Genomic DNA, 14,011 nt, shown 5'->3' with positions numbered 1-14,011 from the left:
CGCAAAAGCCCTCCCCAAACACATATTAACATAATCACGCCCATCCCAAGCAAGAAGGGTATAAAGCCTGTAGCTATGGTCACCATCACAGCTGCCTGGCCCATGCAGGTTTGCATTAGATTCAGACAGACAGTAATGAAACAGTGGAGCCAATAACTGGTGGGCCATTACTTTTAATCCTAGCTTACACCCGGCGGGCAAGTAAAATCACACACTGGGCTCCAAAACCCACTCATTCCGTGCTCACAAAGCTACTGACTTATCCGAGTTTTCTAGAATCAAAGGTTTCTAGCTCACCAGACTTATTCACCTCTGTTCCCCATCTCCTTCTCTCTGCACAAACTCTGCACAAACTGGCTTCTCCTTCAGCATTCTGCCATCTTGGCTGCTTCTCCTGGCCTCCTTCATGTGGCCTTCCTCTGTTCTCCTACAGCATGGGCTCCTCCTAGAAGATAATCACTCTTCTCTCCTCTCTATGCTAATCTCAGGAACTGAGAGAGAGCAAGCTCCTGGTCTGCCCCCATTTTATAGTGTAGAAATCAAAACCTTTAATCCAATATACAAATAAGGAAGTCTCTGATACAAAGTTACTTATCTGAGGCATAATGGGATTCCTCATGAGAGTGCATCACCCCACATCATGCAATCAGTCAAGGGTGTGGGGAAAAGCTTAGTCTTAACCTGACCTGTGGTGGTGCAGTGGGATAAAGCGTCGACCTGGAACACTGAGGTTGCCAATTTGAAACCTTGGGTTTGCCTGGTCAAGGCACATATGGGAGTTGATGCTTCTTGCTCCTCCCCTTCTCTCTCCCTCTTTCTCTCTAAAAATTAATAAATAAAATATTTAAAAATAAATAAATAAGTAAATTCAGAGCTCTTAAGAGCAAGATCAACTTTGTTAAAAAAAAAAAAAAGAACTAAGCCTTAGGCTATAACGACCTGGCCTGCTTACAGCCTGTCCCCCACACTCAATACAAACTATAAGTGAGCAAACATATATATCATATTTATAAACTTATTTGACCAACAAAGGGCAACTAATATTATCACCTGGGTGATGGGCTTCCACGTGGGCATTGCCATCTTTAACAAAGTGAGCATAATATATTTTATCTGCCCAATAAATTGATATAGAACAAATGGATGGTCTGTCCAGTGGTCGGCAAACCACAGCTCGCAAGCCACATGCAGCTCTTTGGCCCCTTGAGCGTGGCTCTTCCACAAAATACCACGTGCAGGCACTACCTCAATAAGGAATGTACCTGCCTATATATATATAGTTTAAGTTTAAAAAATTTGGCTCTCAAAAGAAATTTCAATCGTTGTACTGTTGATATTTGGTTCTGTTGACTAATGAGTTTGCCGACCACTGGTCTACACAGTCATATTCTCCATAGTTGTATAGTATTTTCTTCCAATGATGATTTACTTAATCATTTGCTATTGTTCCAGAAATATCTGATCAATCACAACCCGACAATATGTTTAGGGCTTCTAAACATTTTATTTCTCTCTGGTTCCTTTTATTTTATGGGTTGTGATTTGACTTTCTTTACTTCGTTCCAGGAACAGTGTGTCCTCTGCACAACAGAAGTTTTTTCTTCATTAGAACTAGGGCACATCTAAGGCTTTGTTGCTATCACCAGACCAATAGAAAGAACAGTGTTTGAGCCCTGGCTGGGTGGTTCAGTTGAGTGGAGCACCATGTGCATACACCAAGGTTGTGGGTTTGATCCCTGGTCAGGGCACATGCAAAAATCTACCAGTGAATGTGCGAATAAGAGGAACAACAAATCGATGTCTCTCTCTCTCTCTCTCTTAAAAAAAAAAAAAAAATCAATCAATCAAAAAAATTCAAGTGGCATTTGAATTCTTTCATAAAGTTATAGCAGTCTATGCTGTGGATAAGACCGCCTTTTTAATTTTCCTAAACTGCCAAAAAGTAGGTGTGTATAAACAAAACATGTGTTTACAGAATGTCTTTATTTGTGTGACATAAACTATGTGTATATGCTAAAATATATATTATAGATAGAGGGAGAGATAGCCAGCATGAGTGGTTATCTCTCCAAAAAGAAAAGCAAATTAAATGCAAAAAAAAAATTGAGAAACAATTTTTCATTTATCGTTTTGTCAAAGGGAAAAAGCCTGGTATTACTCTGCATTGGCAGTGTTAATATGCATTCACATGCTGCTGGTGAGTATGCAAAATGTACAAGTTCTTTGGAAGAAAATTCAGAAAACATATAGCAAGTTTTAAACATGTATACCTCCTACCCCAAAATTCATGTCTAAGAATCTATCCTAGAGATATATTTAACTGCTACACAAAGGTCAATGTGCAGAAATAGTCAATGCAGCTGTTTTTCACTACAAAAGACCAGAGGTGGCTTCCATATCCACTAACAGAACTTATGCCCACACAATGGGATAATAATCGGCCATTTAAAAAAATTATGGAGATCTAGTTATGTTGTTGTTCGGAACATCTCTACAACATATCATTACATGGAAAGGCAAAGTACAGAAGAGTGTGTGTGTATGTGTAAATATGTGTGTGATGTTTATAGGTTGTCTCCATTTGTACAACATAAATAATAAATATGTGTTTTATATTTATATAAAATAAACTGGAAAGAGACACAAGAAATTGCTAAAACTTATCTCTATGAAGGGAGACTAATTTTTTTTACAAATATAGCTAATTTTTTTACTGTGTTTTGTATAAGTTTTTTGTTTTTGTTTTGGGTTGTTTTTTTTTTTTGTATCTTTCCGAAGCTGGAAACGGGGAGGCAGTCAGACAGACTCCCGCATGTGCCCGACCGGGATCCACCTGGCATGCCCACCAGGGGGCGCTGCTCTGCCCATCTGGGGCGCTGCTCTGCTGCAACCAGAGGCATTCTAGCGCCTGAGGCAGAGGCCACAGAGCCATCCCCAGCACCCGGGCCAACCTTGCTCCAATGGAGCCCTGGCTGTGGGAGGGGAAGAGAGAGGCAGAGAGGAAGGAGAGGGGGAGGGTTGGAGAAGCAGATGGGCGCGTCTCCTGTGTGCCCTGGCTGGGAATCGAACCTGGCACTCCTGCACGCCAGGCCGACGCTCTACCACTGAGCCAACCGGCCAGGGCCCTGTATAAGTTTTTAATGTAATTCTTTATTTTGGTGAAAGTAAAATGTGTATGTGTGTGTGTGTGTGTGTGTGTGTGTAGCACATATATATATATGTTATGGGTGAAGACTACTTAACTCTGATGCATCCCGCTCCCAGCACACCTGTGTATACACACACTCTCCCCTTTCTATGTTCTCCCATCATAATTAGACTTCCATTTACAGTTATATCACAGTCAGTGGGTACAGTATTCTGACCATGGGAATATTGTATGCAGCTGAGCCATGTGGTATGCTATGGTTCTGTTTCTTTGCTCAGATGACTTTTGAATTAAATTTTATTTTTTTAATTAATTTTAGAGAGAAGGGAGAGAGAGAGAGAGAGAGAAAGAGTTGGGGAGGAACAGAAAGTATCAACTCATAGCAGTTGCTTCTCGTATGTGCCTTGACTGGGCCAGCCCAGAGTTTCGAACTGGTGACCTCAACATTCCAGATCTATCTTCTATCCAATGTGCTACCACAGGTCAGGCTCAGATGGCTTTTGGTTTGGATTTAGTAATTGCCTCCCCCTCCCCCCACATACCATGTTCCAACCATTCTCTCAGTCCCCAGATTTCTCACATGACTCCCAAGCTTCTCTCGGGATCGTCAGACATAACTGATCAGTTTGGCTTTCTTTCCTTTGAGGCATCCTCTACTGTAACCTTCTGTCCAGTTTCAGGGTGGATGGGTTGCTGTCAGCAGGGCTTCCCTTCGTCCTCATCCTGAGAATGCCTTCAGTTCTGCTCCTGGGAGTCCCCGGGAGGGCTTTCTGAAAGGCACTGTGACGGTGCACTGTCTTCTGATTAGTACAGGACCTGTGCTCTTTGGGGGGCAATGTTTCCTCTCAAGTGTCTCTTTGGAACAGGATTTGACTCATCCTGTGGAATCGGAATCCGAGGTAACAGAAAGATCATCTCTCTGATGCTTCCCCCTCCCCTGCTGGTACAGAGTTCCACAGATTCCTCAAATACATCAGGCAGTCCCCAGAGGCCGGCTCCAGAGCGAGCTCGCAGACAGAACGGAGAGCAGGGCCCCCTGCCCCTGGGCCAGTACCTCCTTGCTGTCACCAGGCTCCACATGTGCCGCATCCACCAAGAGCCACTGTCTTCCATCAGGCACCGCCACCCCCAGGTCTCGGGTGTCTGAGAGCAAGGACCACGGTCCTGGGGCTGTGGGAGAGAAAGAGAAATGTAATTACAGAGGGAAGGGGGTCCTGTGATCGTCTCAGTAGGGCCCAGAGCACTGACGGGTGCTCTCCAATATGTTACAGTATTTTTAGAATCCAAGAACAATTCCGTAAGGACAAGGGGGAGAGGTCATCGACAAAACCCATGTCAGACATGGGCAGCTTGTCTCTCGATTAAGAAGAATCTGATAGTGCATAAAGCTTATTGCCCCAACCTCCCTCTTTCCTTAGTATGGGGACATTCCCAAGGTTTTTTCTCACAATCCCATGCATTGAGAACGCGGGCTGACTCTCCTTCTCAGACCCACTAACGGAAATGAATGCCAGTATTTATAACACACGCCATAAAATGTTTAGCTTTTTAAGCTATGATTCATCTGAAAGCCATTTTTATTTTCATTTATCTATTTTTAGTTTTTATTTATTGATGTTTTCAGAGAGTGAGGAAGGGGGAAAGAGAGAGAGATAGAGAGAAACATCAATTTGTTGTTCCACTTATTTATGCATCCATTGTTTGATCGTATGTGCCCTGACCAGGGATTGAACCTGCAACCTTGGTGTATCAGGACAATGCTTTACCCAACTGAGCTACTTAGCCAGGGCTGAAAGCCATTTTTAAATCCACATGTGTTAAAATCTAAACAATCTATGACATCTGATTTTGTGACCCCCGAGCAGGAATTATTCAAATTCCATTTGTGCCTTGAAGGTTACTGTGCTTCCCTGAGTCCCAGCACTTAAGTCCTGTACTTAACTACAAGCACATGTCCTATGAGTCACTTCAAATCATTAACTCCTCAAAATGTTGACAATTAAATGCTGGCAGGTGATCATGTTGGCTGTGCTGGCTAGTTCAAAGCAATGCTGAGTGACACCAGGTGCTGAGCAGTGATTTCCAAACCGTGCAAAGTTGTTGTTTTTTCAACTGCAACATTTTAAGGCAGGTGTATCAGGTATAAAGCATCAATGCTGGGACCCAAAGGCAGGTTTACCATGAAGCAAATGACACTTAAACCTGAGAGAGTGCCTTCAAGGCCCTGTGCCTAATTTTGTATTTTTAATTTTGTCGTTTTTTTTAAGAGCCTACCCTTCCACCAATAGTAGAAAGTTCAGGCCCTACGAAACCTGACCCCACACTGGTGGAGCCCCAGTGCCCTCCTCTTCTCCTCTCCTTCCCAGCCGCTCTCCGTGGAACCCTAATCCTCTACGAAAGAAATAAAAAACCACCTGTGGCGTGGTACGATGCGTGGACTAGGAATCATGAGACAGGCTCTGAGGCCTGTGCCAGCTACGAGCCAGTCTGTGCCTAAGTCATTAGGCCTTTCTCAGACTCTGTTTACCCATCTATAAAATGGGTGTGTGTGACTAGATCGCTGAGGTCCCTTTCAAAACTAAAAATTTTTTTATCTAAAGTCTCCTGGGGCCACGTCCTATATTGTCTCACAGGAGCGTTCATTCTTAGACATGTTCTTCCTCCCGGAGGCAGGTGCTGACACCTCGTGCTGCCCCTGACATCCGGGGCTCTGCCCAGCTCCACCCCGACCCACCCTCTTTAAGCAAGGACTTTGGTGATCCCAATGGGACAGCTCTCTCTTTCCCCCACAATTCAGTATCTCCTCTCCCACTAGATGTCAGTTGAAAGAGAGAAATGACAGGTTATACATAACTAGATGTGTTCATGTTAACCCTTCTAAGGATATCTTCCTTTTAAACAGACGTTAGTGTTTTATCTCAGTGGCATAGTCGTTAGGGGTAAAATTTTAGGCAGTGGCTGCAGTCAAGTATGGGAAGAGATCCTTCTGGAGCTCTCAAAGCAGGCATTTCCCCCCAGAACACTCTCTGCTCCCCTGGGTCACTGCCCGTTGTTCTGGAAGCAATAGAGCCCTGGTCAGCAAACCGCAGCTCGTGAGCCACATGCGGCTCTTTGGCCCCTTGAATGTGGCTCTTCCACAAAATACCACATGTGGGTGCTACCTCGATAAGGAATGTACCTACCTATATAGTTTAAGTTTTAAAAATTTGGCTCTCAAAAGAAATTTCGATCATTGTACTGTTGATATTTGGCTCTGTTGACTAATGAGTTTGCTGACCACTGCAATAGACTAACTCAGGTTGTAGGGTACAAGAGTTCTGTCAACTTGGGCACAGGGGAACTTCATCTCACTTGAAATGTCTTTTGCACAAACACAATTGTGTAAGTTAATTGAAACTGTTCATTTTGTTTGACTCTGTGACACCCTCCCCTGGAGCCACTGACATTCCACCCAACATCCATTCTCTGCTTCCTCCCTAGTTACAGACCCTGGTGTTATTTGGGGCAGCAATGTGCCCGATAAAGAATCACATATCCAGTCTCCCTTCAGCCAGATGTGGCTATGTGACTAAGTTCTGGATGATAAGGTGTAGGCAGGTGTTGGATGGGACGTCCAGGAAGGCTCTCAAAGACAGTCCCCATGCCCTTTTTCTTAGTCTCCTCATCTGCAAGGTCGTCATGATGGCTGCTGAGCTGGTCACCACCTTAGATCTAAGGGGACTTTGAAAATGGAAGCCATTCACTGAGGAGGATGGAGCAGGAAGCAAGGAGACTGCGTCAACTGGTGACATCACAGTGCGACTCCACCAGCCAGGACTGCCTTCCTCTGGACTTACTGTATGTGAAAAAAATTAAGCTTTGTGTGTTGAAGCCGCTAGTGTTCAGTTCTCTCACTCATGGCTGAATACAATTTCTTGCTGTGGCAAGGTAAAACTAAATGGTAAGACTCCACCTTTTAAAGAAAGAAACTAGCAAGTAAAAATATAATATAACCTACAAGAGCTAAAAACAGCCTTAAAACTCTCATCCAACCACCCATTTTACAGAAGAAACTGGGGCCCAGGGCAGCCTCAAGCAAAATTAACCATTTCAGCAAGGGCCTCAGCCCAGCCCACTTTTCCCTTTTAAAGCGGAGGTAGGTGCCACTTGTTCTAATTAAATGTAAATGCTCTTTAGCTACTAATAATGCCAAATGTCACTTTGTCACAGATAATGGGTATTTTGGACACTTATATCTTTAGAGAAAGCAAAGTAGGTTAGTATGTATCTGTTTTTCCAGATAATGTTTTATTGGGACCCACTCAAGGAAACATTCATTTAAACCCCAAATCCCAGTAATCCAGACTGTGTATCTAAAGGGAAAAGGGAAAAAATGGAAACACCTTCCTATCAGCATTGGTGGATGATTGCTCCTCCCCCTCACCCCAGGGCAGAAGACTATTCAACCAGTCACATGTCACCTGTGTTACAACCTGGGGTTGTTTTGGAAGGAAGCGAGACTCCCAAAGCTTGAGCAACAAGAATAGGACTGCCGCTCAGGTGAAGCGTGAGGTCACCTGTACACGCTGATTCATGTTCTCTTTGTTCCCCCAAGGACCTGGCTCCCTCAGACCTACTTCTGTTTCGGCTGCTGTGGCTGCATGAGCCATCTTTGCAAAGCTGGGATTTCATCTTCCTTGTGAAGGGATTCAGGGCAGGGCTGTGTTTGTTTCATTTATGCACAAAAGGCTCATCGAGCATGTCCAATGCGCAAGCCCCTCTAGTTGAGCTGTGGATACAGGAGCAGCAATCAACACCCAGTTGGATAACTGCCCCAAGCTGGAAGGCACATAGGAAGAGAGGAGGGGCCCATGACTCATTCTTAGATATCACAGGAGGTTTCTTGGAGAAGGTGACATCTCAACAGAGACTTGGAGGATGAATAGAAGTTTCTATCCTCCCCTTAGTAACTGCTGTCATGTAACATTTATTGTTTTTAATTTTTAAATTGATTTTTAGAGAAAGGAAGGGAGACAGAGACAAAGAATCATGAATTTGTTGTTCAACCTATTTATGCATTCATTGGTTGATTCTTGTATGTGCCTGATTAGGGCTCAAACTCAAAAACTTGGCATATCCAGATGATGTTCTAACCTCTGAGCTACCCTGCCAAGGCCTCCATATGGCATTCTTTTTTTTAATCTTATTTTTATTAATTTTAATGCAGTGACATTGATCAATCAGGGTACATATGTTCCAAGAAAACATCTCCAGGTTATTTTGACATTTGATTATGCTGCGTACCCCTCACCCAAAGTCAAATTGTCTTCCGTCACCTTCTGTCTGGTTTTCTTTGTGCCCCTCCCCTCCCCCCACCTCCCTCTCTCCTTCCTCGCCCCCTCCCCCATATGGCATTCTTTATCTCACCTCTGTCACTGAGCTTAACCCAGGTCCAGCTGGACATTAGTGAGTGTCTGGCTAAAATCTGCCTCCCCTCTAGACTGAAGCTCTTTGAGGGTAGGCCATTGTGTGATTTTGCTCACAGTTGGCTCTTCTCTTCCTAACATTGACTATTTTATAAACACAGCATGTGAGGACCAACATTTATGGAGTGCCCCTATAACCAGACACTTAAAAACAATAGCTCATGTAATCTTTTTTTTTTCTTTAATTTAGAGGTGAAAGGCAGACAGACTCTTGCATGTGCTCTGACTAAGATCCACCCCGCAAGCCCCCTACAGGGTGATGCCTGCCCACTGGACCCACTGCTCTGTTGCTCAGCAACCAAACTATTTCAGCACCTGAGGTGAGGCCATGGAGCATTCCTCAATGCCCAGGTCCAACTTGCTCAAACTGAGCCATAGCTATGGGAGAGGGAGAGAAAGAGATGGAGAAATAAGGAGGAGGGGTGGAAAAGCAGACAGTGTCTTCTCCTGTGTGCCCTGACCAGGAATTGAACCCAGGATTTCCACATGCCAGGCCAATACTCTACCACTGAGCAAACCAGCCAGAGCCTTATGTAATCTTGATAAAAACCCTGTGTGGAAGGTATTGTTAGCTTTATTTTACCAATGAGATCAATAAAGCCGAGACAGGTTCAACAAATAACTTGCCCAAAGTTGGCAAGTGGAAAGGGAGGATTTTCTCTGGGCCTATTGAAGTCTCAGTTCTAAGATCTTTCTACTAATACCAGGCTGTTTCTGGTACGGAGAATACAATCTCTTCCACTCAAGAGTTACTAGATAAGCTCTGGTTCACAAGGCCAATGAAACACAGAACAGGGCAATCGGGCAAAGTCTGAGGGTTGCGGAGATCACACGAGATTGCATCAGGGCTGGGCCTCCAGGGAAAGCTTCCTGACCCTTGAGACACAGAAGAAGAATCTCCCCACTGGTGGTCAGTTTCATTCTTATTGGCTGGCTTGAGCAACTTCTCACAAAATCTAAGTGGAGACAGAGTATTTCCTTTGGAATTTTCTTACATTGTTTCATTCTTGGGTGTTACCCTTTCCACAGAACTCAACTGTTCATTTCCTTTGAGGGAGTTTCTTTTCTTATTTTAGGGAGGCAGTCCCTCTACCGGGAAAAGCTGGTTACCAGAGCTGTCCCCAGAGGCCGGCGGCTTTGGCATGGCTGTCACTGAGGCATTTCCACCTAAAGTTTCTCTCTCACTTTCAGGTGGCCTCGGAGCATAAGAGCCGGCTCATTGGTGAGCTCAGCCTTCTGGACCTGGTCCAGCAGCTGTGAGCTGTGTCATCATAGCGAGGGTGGTTGACTTCTTGCTAACATAGTTAGGTCATTACTAATTCTTTTTTTCACATCAGGAATTTCCCCAATTTGTGTTCCATGGGGGAAGGATGGCCAGTCAGTGCTCCTGAAAGTAAGTCATGGTCATTCTGCAATGACAGCCCATTTTGGGGAGTGACTTTAGCCTCACCTACCGGCTTCCTTTTGCTCTGTAGCACTCTGTGTGTGTTCTTCTGTCATCAAAACTACTGGTCCCTGTCTGTTTCCTACAGAGGTAAATGTACTACTACTACTACTAATAATAATAATAATATCTCTAAAAAGGAAGGACATTCTGCCTGACCTGTGGTGGCGCAGTAGATAAAATATTGACCTGGAACGCTGAGGGCACTGGTTTGAAACCCTGGCTTCCCTAGTCAAGGCACATGCAGGAGTTGATGCTTTCTACTCCTCCCAACCTCTTTCTCTCTCTCCTCTCTAAAATGAATTTAAAAATCTTTTAAAAAGAAATAAAAAGGAAGGACATTCTAACACAGGGGTCAGGAACCTATGACTCGCGAGCCAGATGTGGCTCTTTTGATGGCTACATCTGGCTCTCAGACAAATCTTTAATTAAAAAAATGCCCTGGCCGGTTGGCTCAGTGGTAGAGCGTCGGCCTGGCGTGTAGAAGTCCCGGGTTCGATTCCCGGCCAGGGCACACAGGAGAGGCGCCCATATGCTTCTCCACCCCTCCCCCTATCCTGCCTCTCTGTCTCTCTCTTCCCCTCCTGCAGCGAAGCTCCATTGGAGCAAAGATGGCCTGGGCGCTGGGGATGGCTCCTTGGCCTCTGCCCCAGGCGCTAGAGTGGCTCTGGTCACGACAGAGCGACGCCCCGGAGGGGCAGAGCATCGCCCCCTGGTGGGCAGAGCATCTCCCCCGGTGGGCGTGCCGGGTGGGTCCCGGTCGAGCGCATGCGGGAGTCTGTCTGACTGTCTTTCCAGTTTCCAGCTTCAGAAAAATACAAATAATAATAATAATAATAATAATAACATTAAAAATATAAAACATTCTCATGTATTACAATCCATTCATTTCCTACTGCTCATGTTCATGGTTGTGGGTGGCTGGAGCCAATCACAGCTGTCCTCCGGGACAACACCAAATTTTTATTGGATAATGCCTAACGTACACGGGTCATTGTTTGGCTCTCATGGAATTACATTTTAAAATATGTGGCGTTCTGGCCGGTTGGCTCAGTGGTAGAGCGTCAGCCTAGCATGCAGAGGACCCGGGTTCAATTCCCGGCCAGGGCACACAGGAAAAGCGCCCATTTGCTTCTCCACCCCTCTGCCACGCTTTCCTCTCTGTCTCTCTCTTCCCCTCCCGCAGCCAAGGCTCCATTGGAGCAAAGATGGCCCGGGTGCTGGGGATGGCTCTGTGACCTCTGCCTCAGGCGCTAGAGTGGCTCTGGTGGCAACATGGCGACGCCCAGGATGGGCAGAGCATCGCCCGCTGGTGGGCAGAGCGTTGCCCCTGGTGGGTGTGCCGGGTGGATCCCGGTCGGGCGCATGCGGGAGTCTGTCTGACTGTCTCTCCCTGTTTCCAGCTTCAGAAAAATGAAAAAAAAAAAAAATATGTGGCGTTCATGGCTCTCTCAGCCAAAAAGGTTCCCGACCCCTGTTCTAACACATGCTACAACATGCATGACCCTTGAGGACATCATGCTAAGTGAAAGAAGCCAGTTACCAATGGCAGGATGTTATATGGTACCACTCATAGACATTCCCAGAGGAGTCGAGTTCATAGAGACAGAAAATAGAAGGGTGATTACTAGGACGAAGGGGAAAAGGGGGAAGGAGAAGCCAGGGCTTTACGGGGACAGAGTCTCAGTTTGGGGAGATGAAAACATTCCAGAGATGGGTGATGGTGATAGTTGTAAAATCAATGTACGTAATACCACCAAAGTGCACACCTAAAAATAGTTAAAGTGATAAATTTCAGGTTTCATATATTTTACTGACATAAAAGGACATGTGTCTGATGATTCTTTTTTTTTTTTAATCTTGCTTGCTTTTCTTCCAATTGTTCATTAGCTGCACCTTTGTGTGGCATGCTGCCTCCTGCCTTCACCTTATTCCTCAGACTGGTCCCTGGACCAGCAGCATAGCAACAACAGGAAGCTGGTTAGAGCCACGGACTCTCAGGCTCACCTCGCACCCAATGAAGTGGAATTTGCAGTGGTTGGAATCTTACTCCAACCACTAAACCATCAGAAGACTAACGTCTGGGGTCTAGCATCATCAGTTTTATTCTCAAAGAGATTTCAGTCAAAAATAATAATCTTCCAGTACCTGGCCAGTTAACTCAGTCAGTTAGAGCAGTGGTCCCCAACTTTTTTGGGGCCACGGACCGGTTTAATGTCAGAAAATATTTTCACGGACCAGCCTTTAGGGTGAGACAGATAAATGCACAAAATAAAATTATGCGACCGGCGTAAAAACTGTGGTATTTTAAAATATAATTGTCGAACTTACGAGACAAGCATCAAGAGTGAGTCTTAGACGAATGTAACAGAGGGAATCTGGTCATTTTTAAAAAATAAAACATCGTTCAGACTTAAATATAAATAAAATGGAAATAATGTAATTTATTTATTCTTTCTCTGCAGACCAGTACCAAATGGCCCATGAACTGGTACCGGTCCGCGGCCCGGGGATTGGGGACCACTGAGTTAGAGCATTACCTCGAAACACCAAGGTTGTGGGTTTGATCCCCAGTCAGAACGTACAAAAATCAACCAATAAATTCCTAAATAAGTAGAATAACAAATCAATGTCTCTCTCTCTCTCTTCCCCTCTCTCTCTAAAAATAAATCAATAAAAATAATTTTAAAAATAATAATAATCTTCCTTTTCTCTGTGTTTCAGTCATACAATTTATGTGATGTCATATTGGTAGGAAGGTGAGTTCTTTCTCCTGCCCTATCATAATTCCAGTGCATTAAAAATAATGGGATTCCTAAGTGTATTAAATAAATAGGATTGAAGGTCTAATGGATTGAAGGAGGTGGTATGATGGAAGATATAAGCACTTGAAAACATGGAGGGTAATGTAGACACCAAGTTAATGATTGAAAATAATTTGTACCTAAACACAGTTGTATTCTACAGAGAAACCCAGTAGAAAAAAAAATTATCAAACAAAAACAAAATCAAGAGATTTTGTTTGATGAAACTACTCAATTTATGCATCATTTAAAGAGTCATACTCGCCTGACCAAGCGGTGGCGCAGTGGATAGAGCGTCGGACTGGGATGCGAAAGGACCCAGGTTTGAGACCCCGAGGTTGCCAGCTTGAGCGTGGGCTCATCTGGTTTGAGCAAAAAGCTCACCAGCTTGGACCCAAGGTCACTGGCTCGAGTGGGGGGGTTACTCAGTCTGCTGAAGGCCCACGGTCATGGCACATATGAGAAAGCAATCAATGAACAACTATGGTGTCGCAACAAAAAACTGATGATTGATGCTTCTCATCTCTCTCCATTCCTGTCTGTCTGTCCCTGACTATCCCTCTGACTCTCTCTCTGTCCCTATAAAAAAATTAAAAAAAAAAAGAGTCATACTCTCTGGGTATTTTAAACATGATTGCAGGACTTAAAAAGTGGCTTTATTCAGATCTTTTCAGGGACTTTTGATGCATTATTTGGCTCAAGGTGTCTATGGGAGCCACTTCTTTCACCAGAGTAAATGATAAAGAAAAATGTTGACTTGTGCTCTTTTACCGAAGTCCAAGGAGCACCTTGGTGGGTGTGGGATAAGCAAAGGAGTTGTACCTTTCCTTCCATAAGTTCCAGAAAAAAAGTTTCCCTGAGAGAAATGACAAGTTCAAGAGCAGAGGCATTTCTCAGAGTGACCTATAGTGTGTTGCTCCATTTTCTTTACTTCAACGTACTCAGTCATGAAAATAAAGGCATACAATTTTTTCATGTTGATCACCATTTAAAAAATCCAGCCGGGCCCTGGCCGGTTGGCTCAGCGGTAGAGCGTCGGCCTAGCGTGCGGAGGACCCGGGTTTGATTCCCGGCCAGGGCACATAGGAGAAGCGCCCATTTGCTTCTCCACCCCTCCGCGGCGCTTTCCTCTCTGTCTCTCTCTTCCCCT

Source organism: Saccopteryx bilineata, chromosome 11 (assembly GCF_036850765.1).
Source record: "Saccopteryx bilineata isolate mSacBil1 chromosome 11, mSacBil1_pri_phased_curated, whole genome shotgun sequence".
Classification (NCBI taxonomy): Eukaryota; Metazoa; Chordata; class Mammalia; order Chiroptera; family Emballonuridae; genus Saccopteryx; species Saccopteryx bilineata.
The sequence above is the reverse complement of the archived record's forward strand: the minus strand, read 5'-3'. Positions refer to the sequence as shown.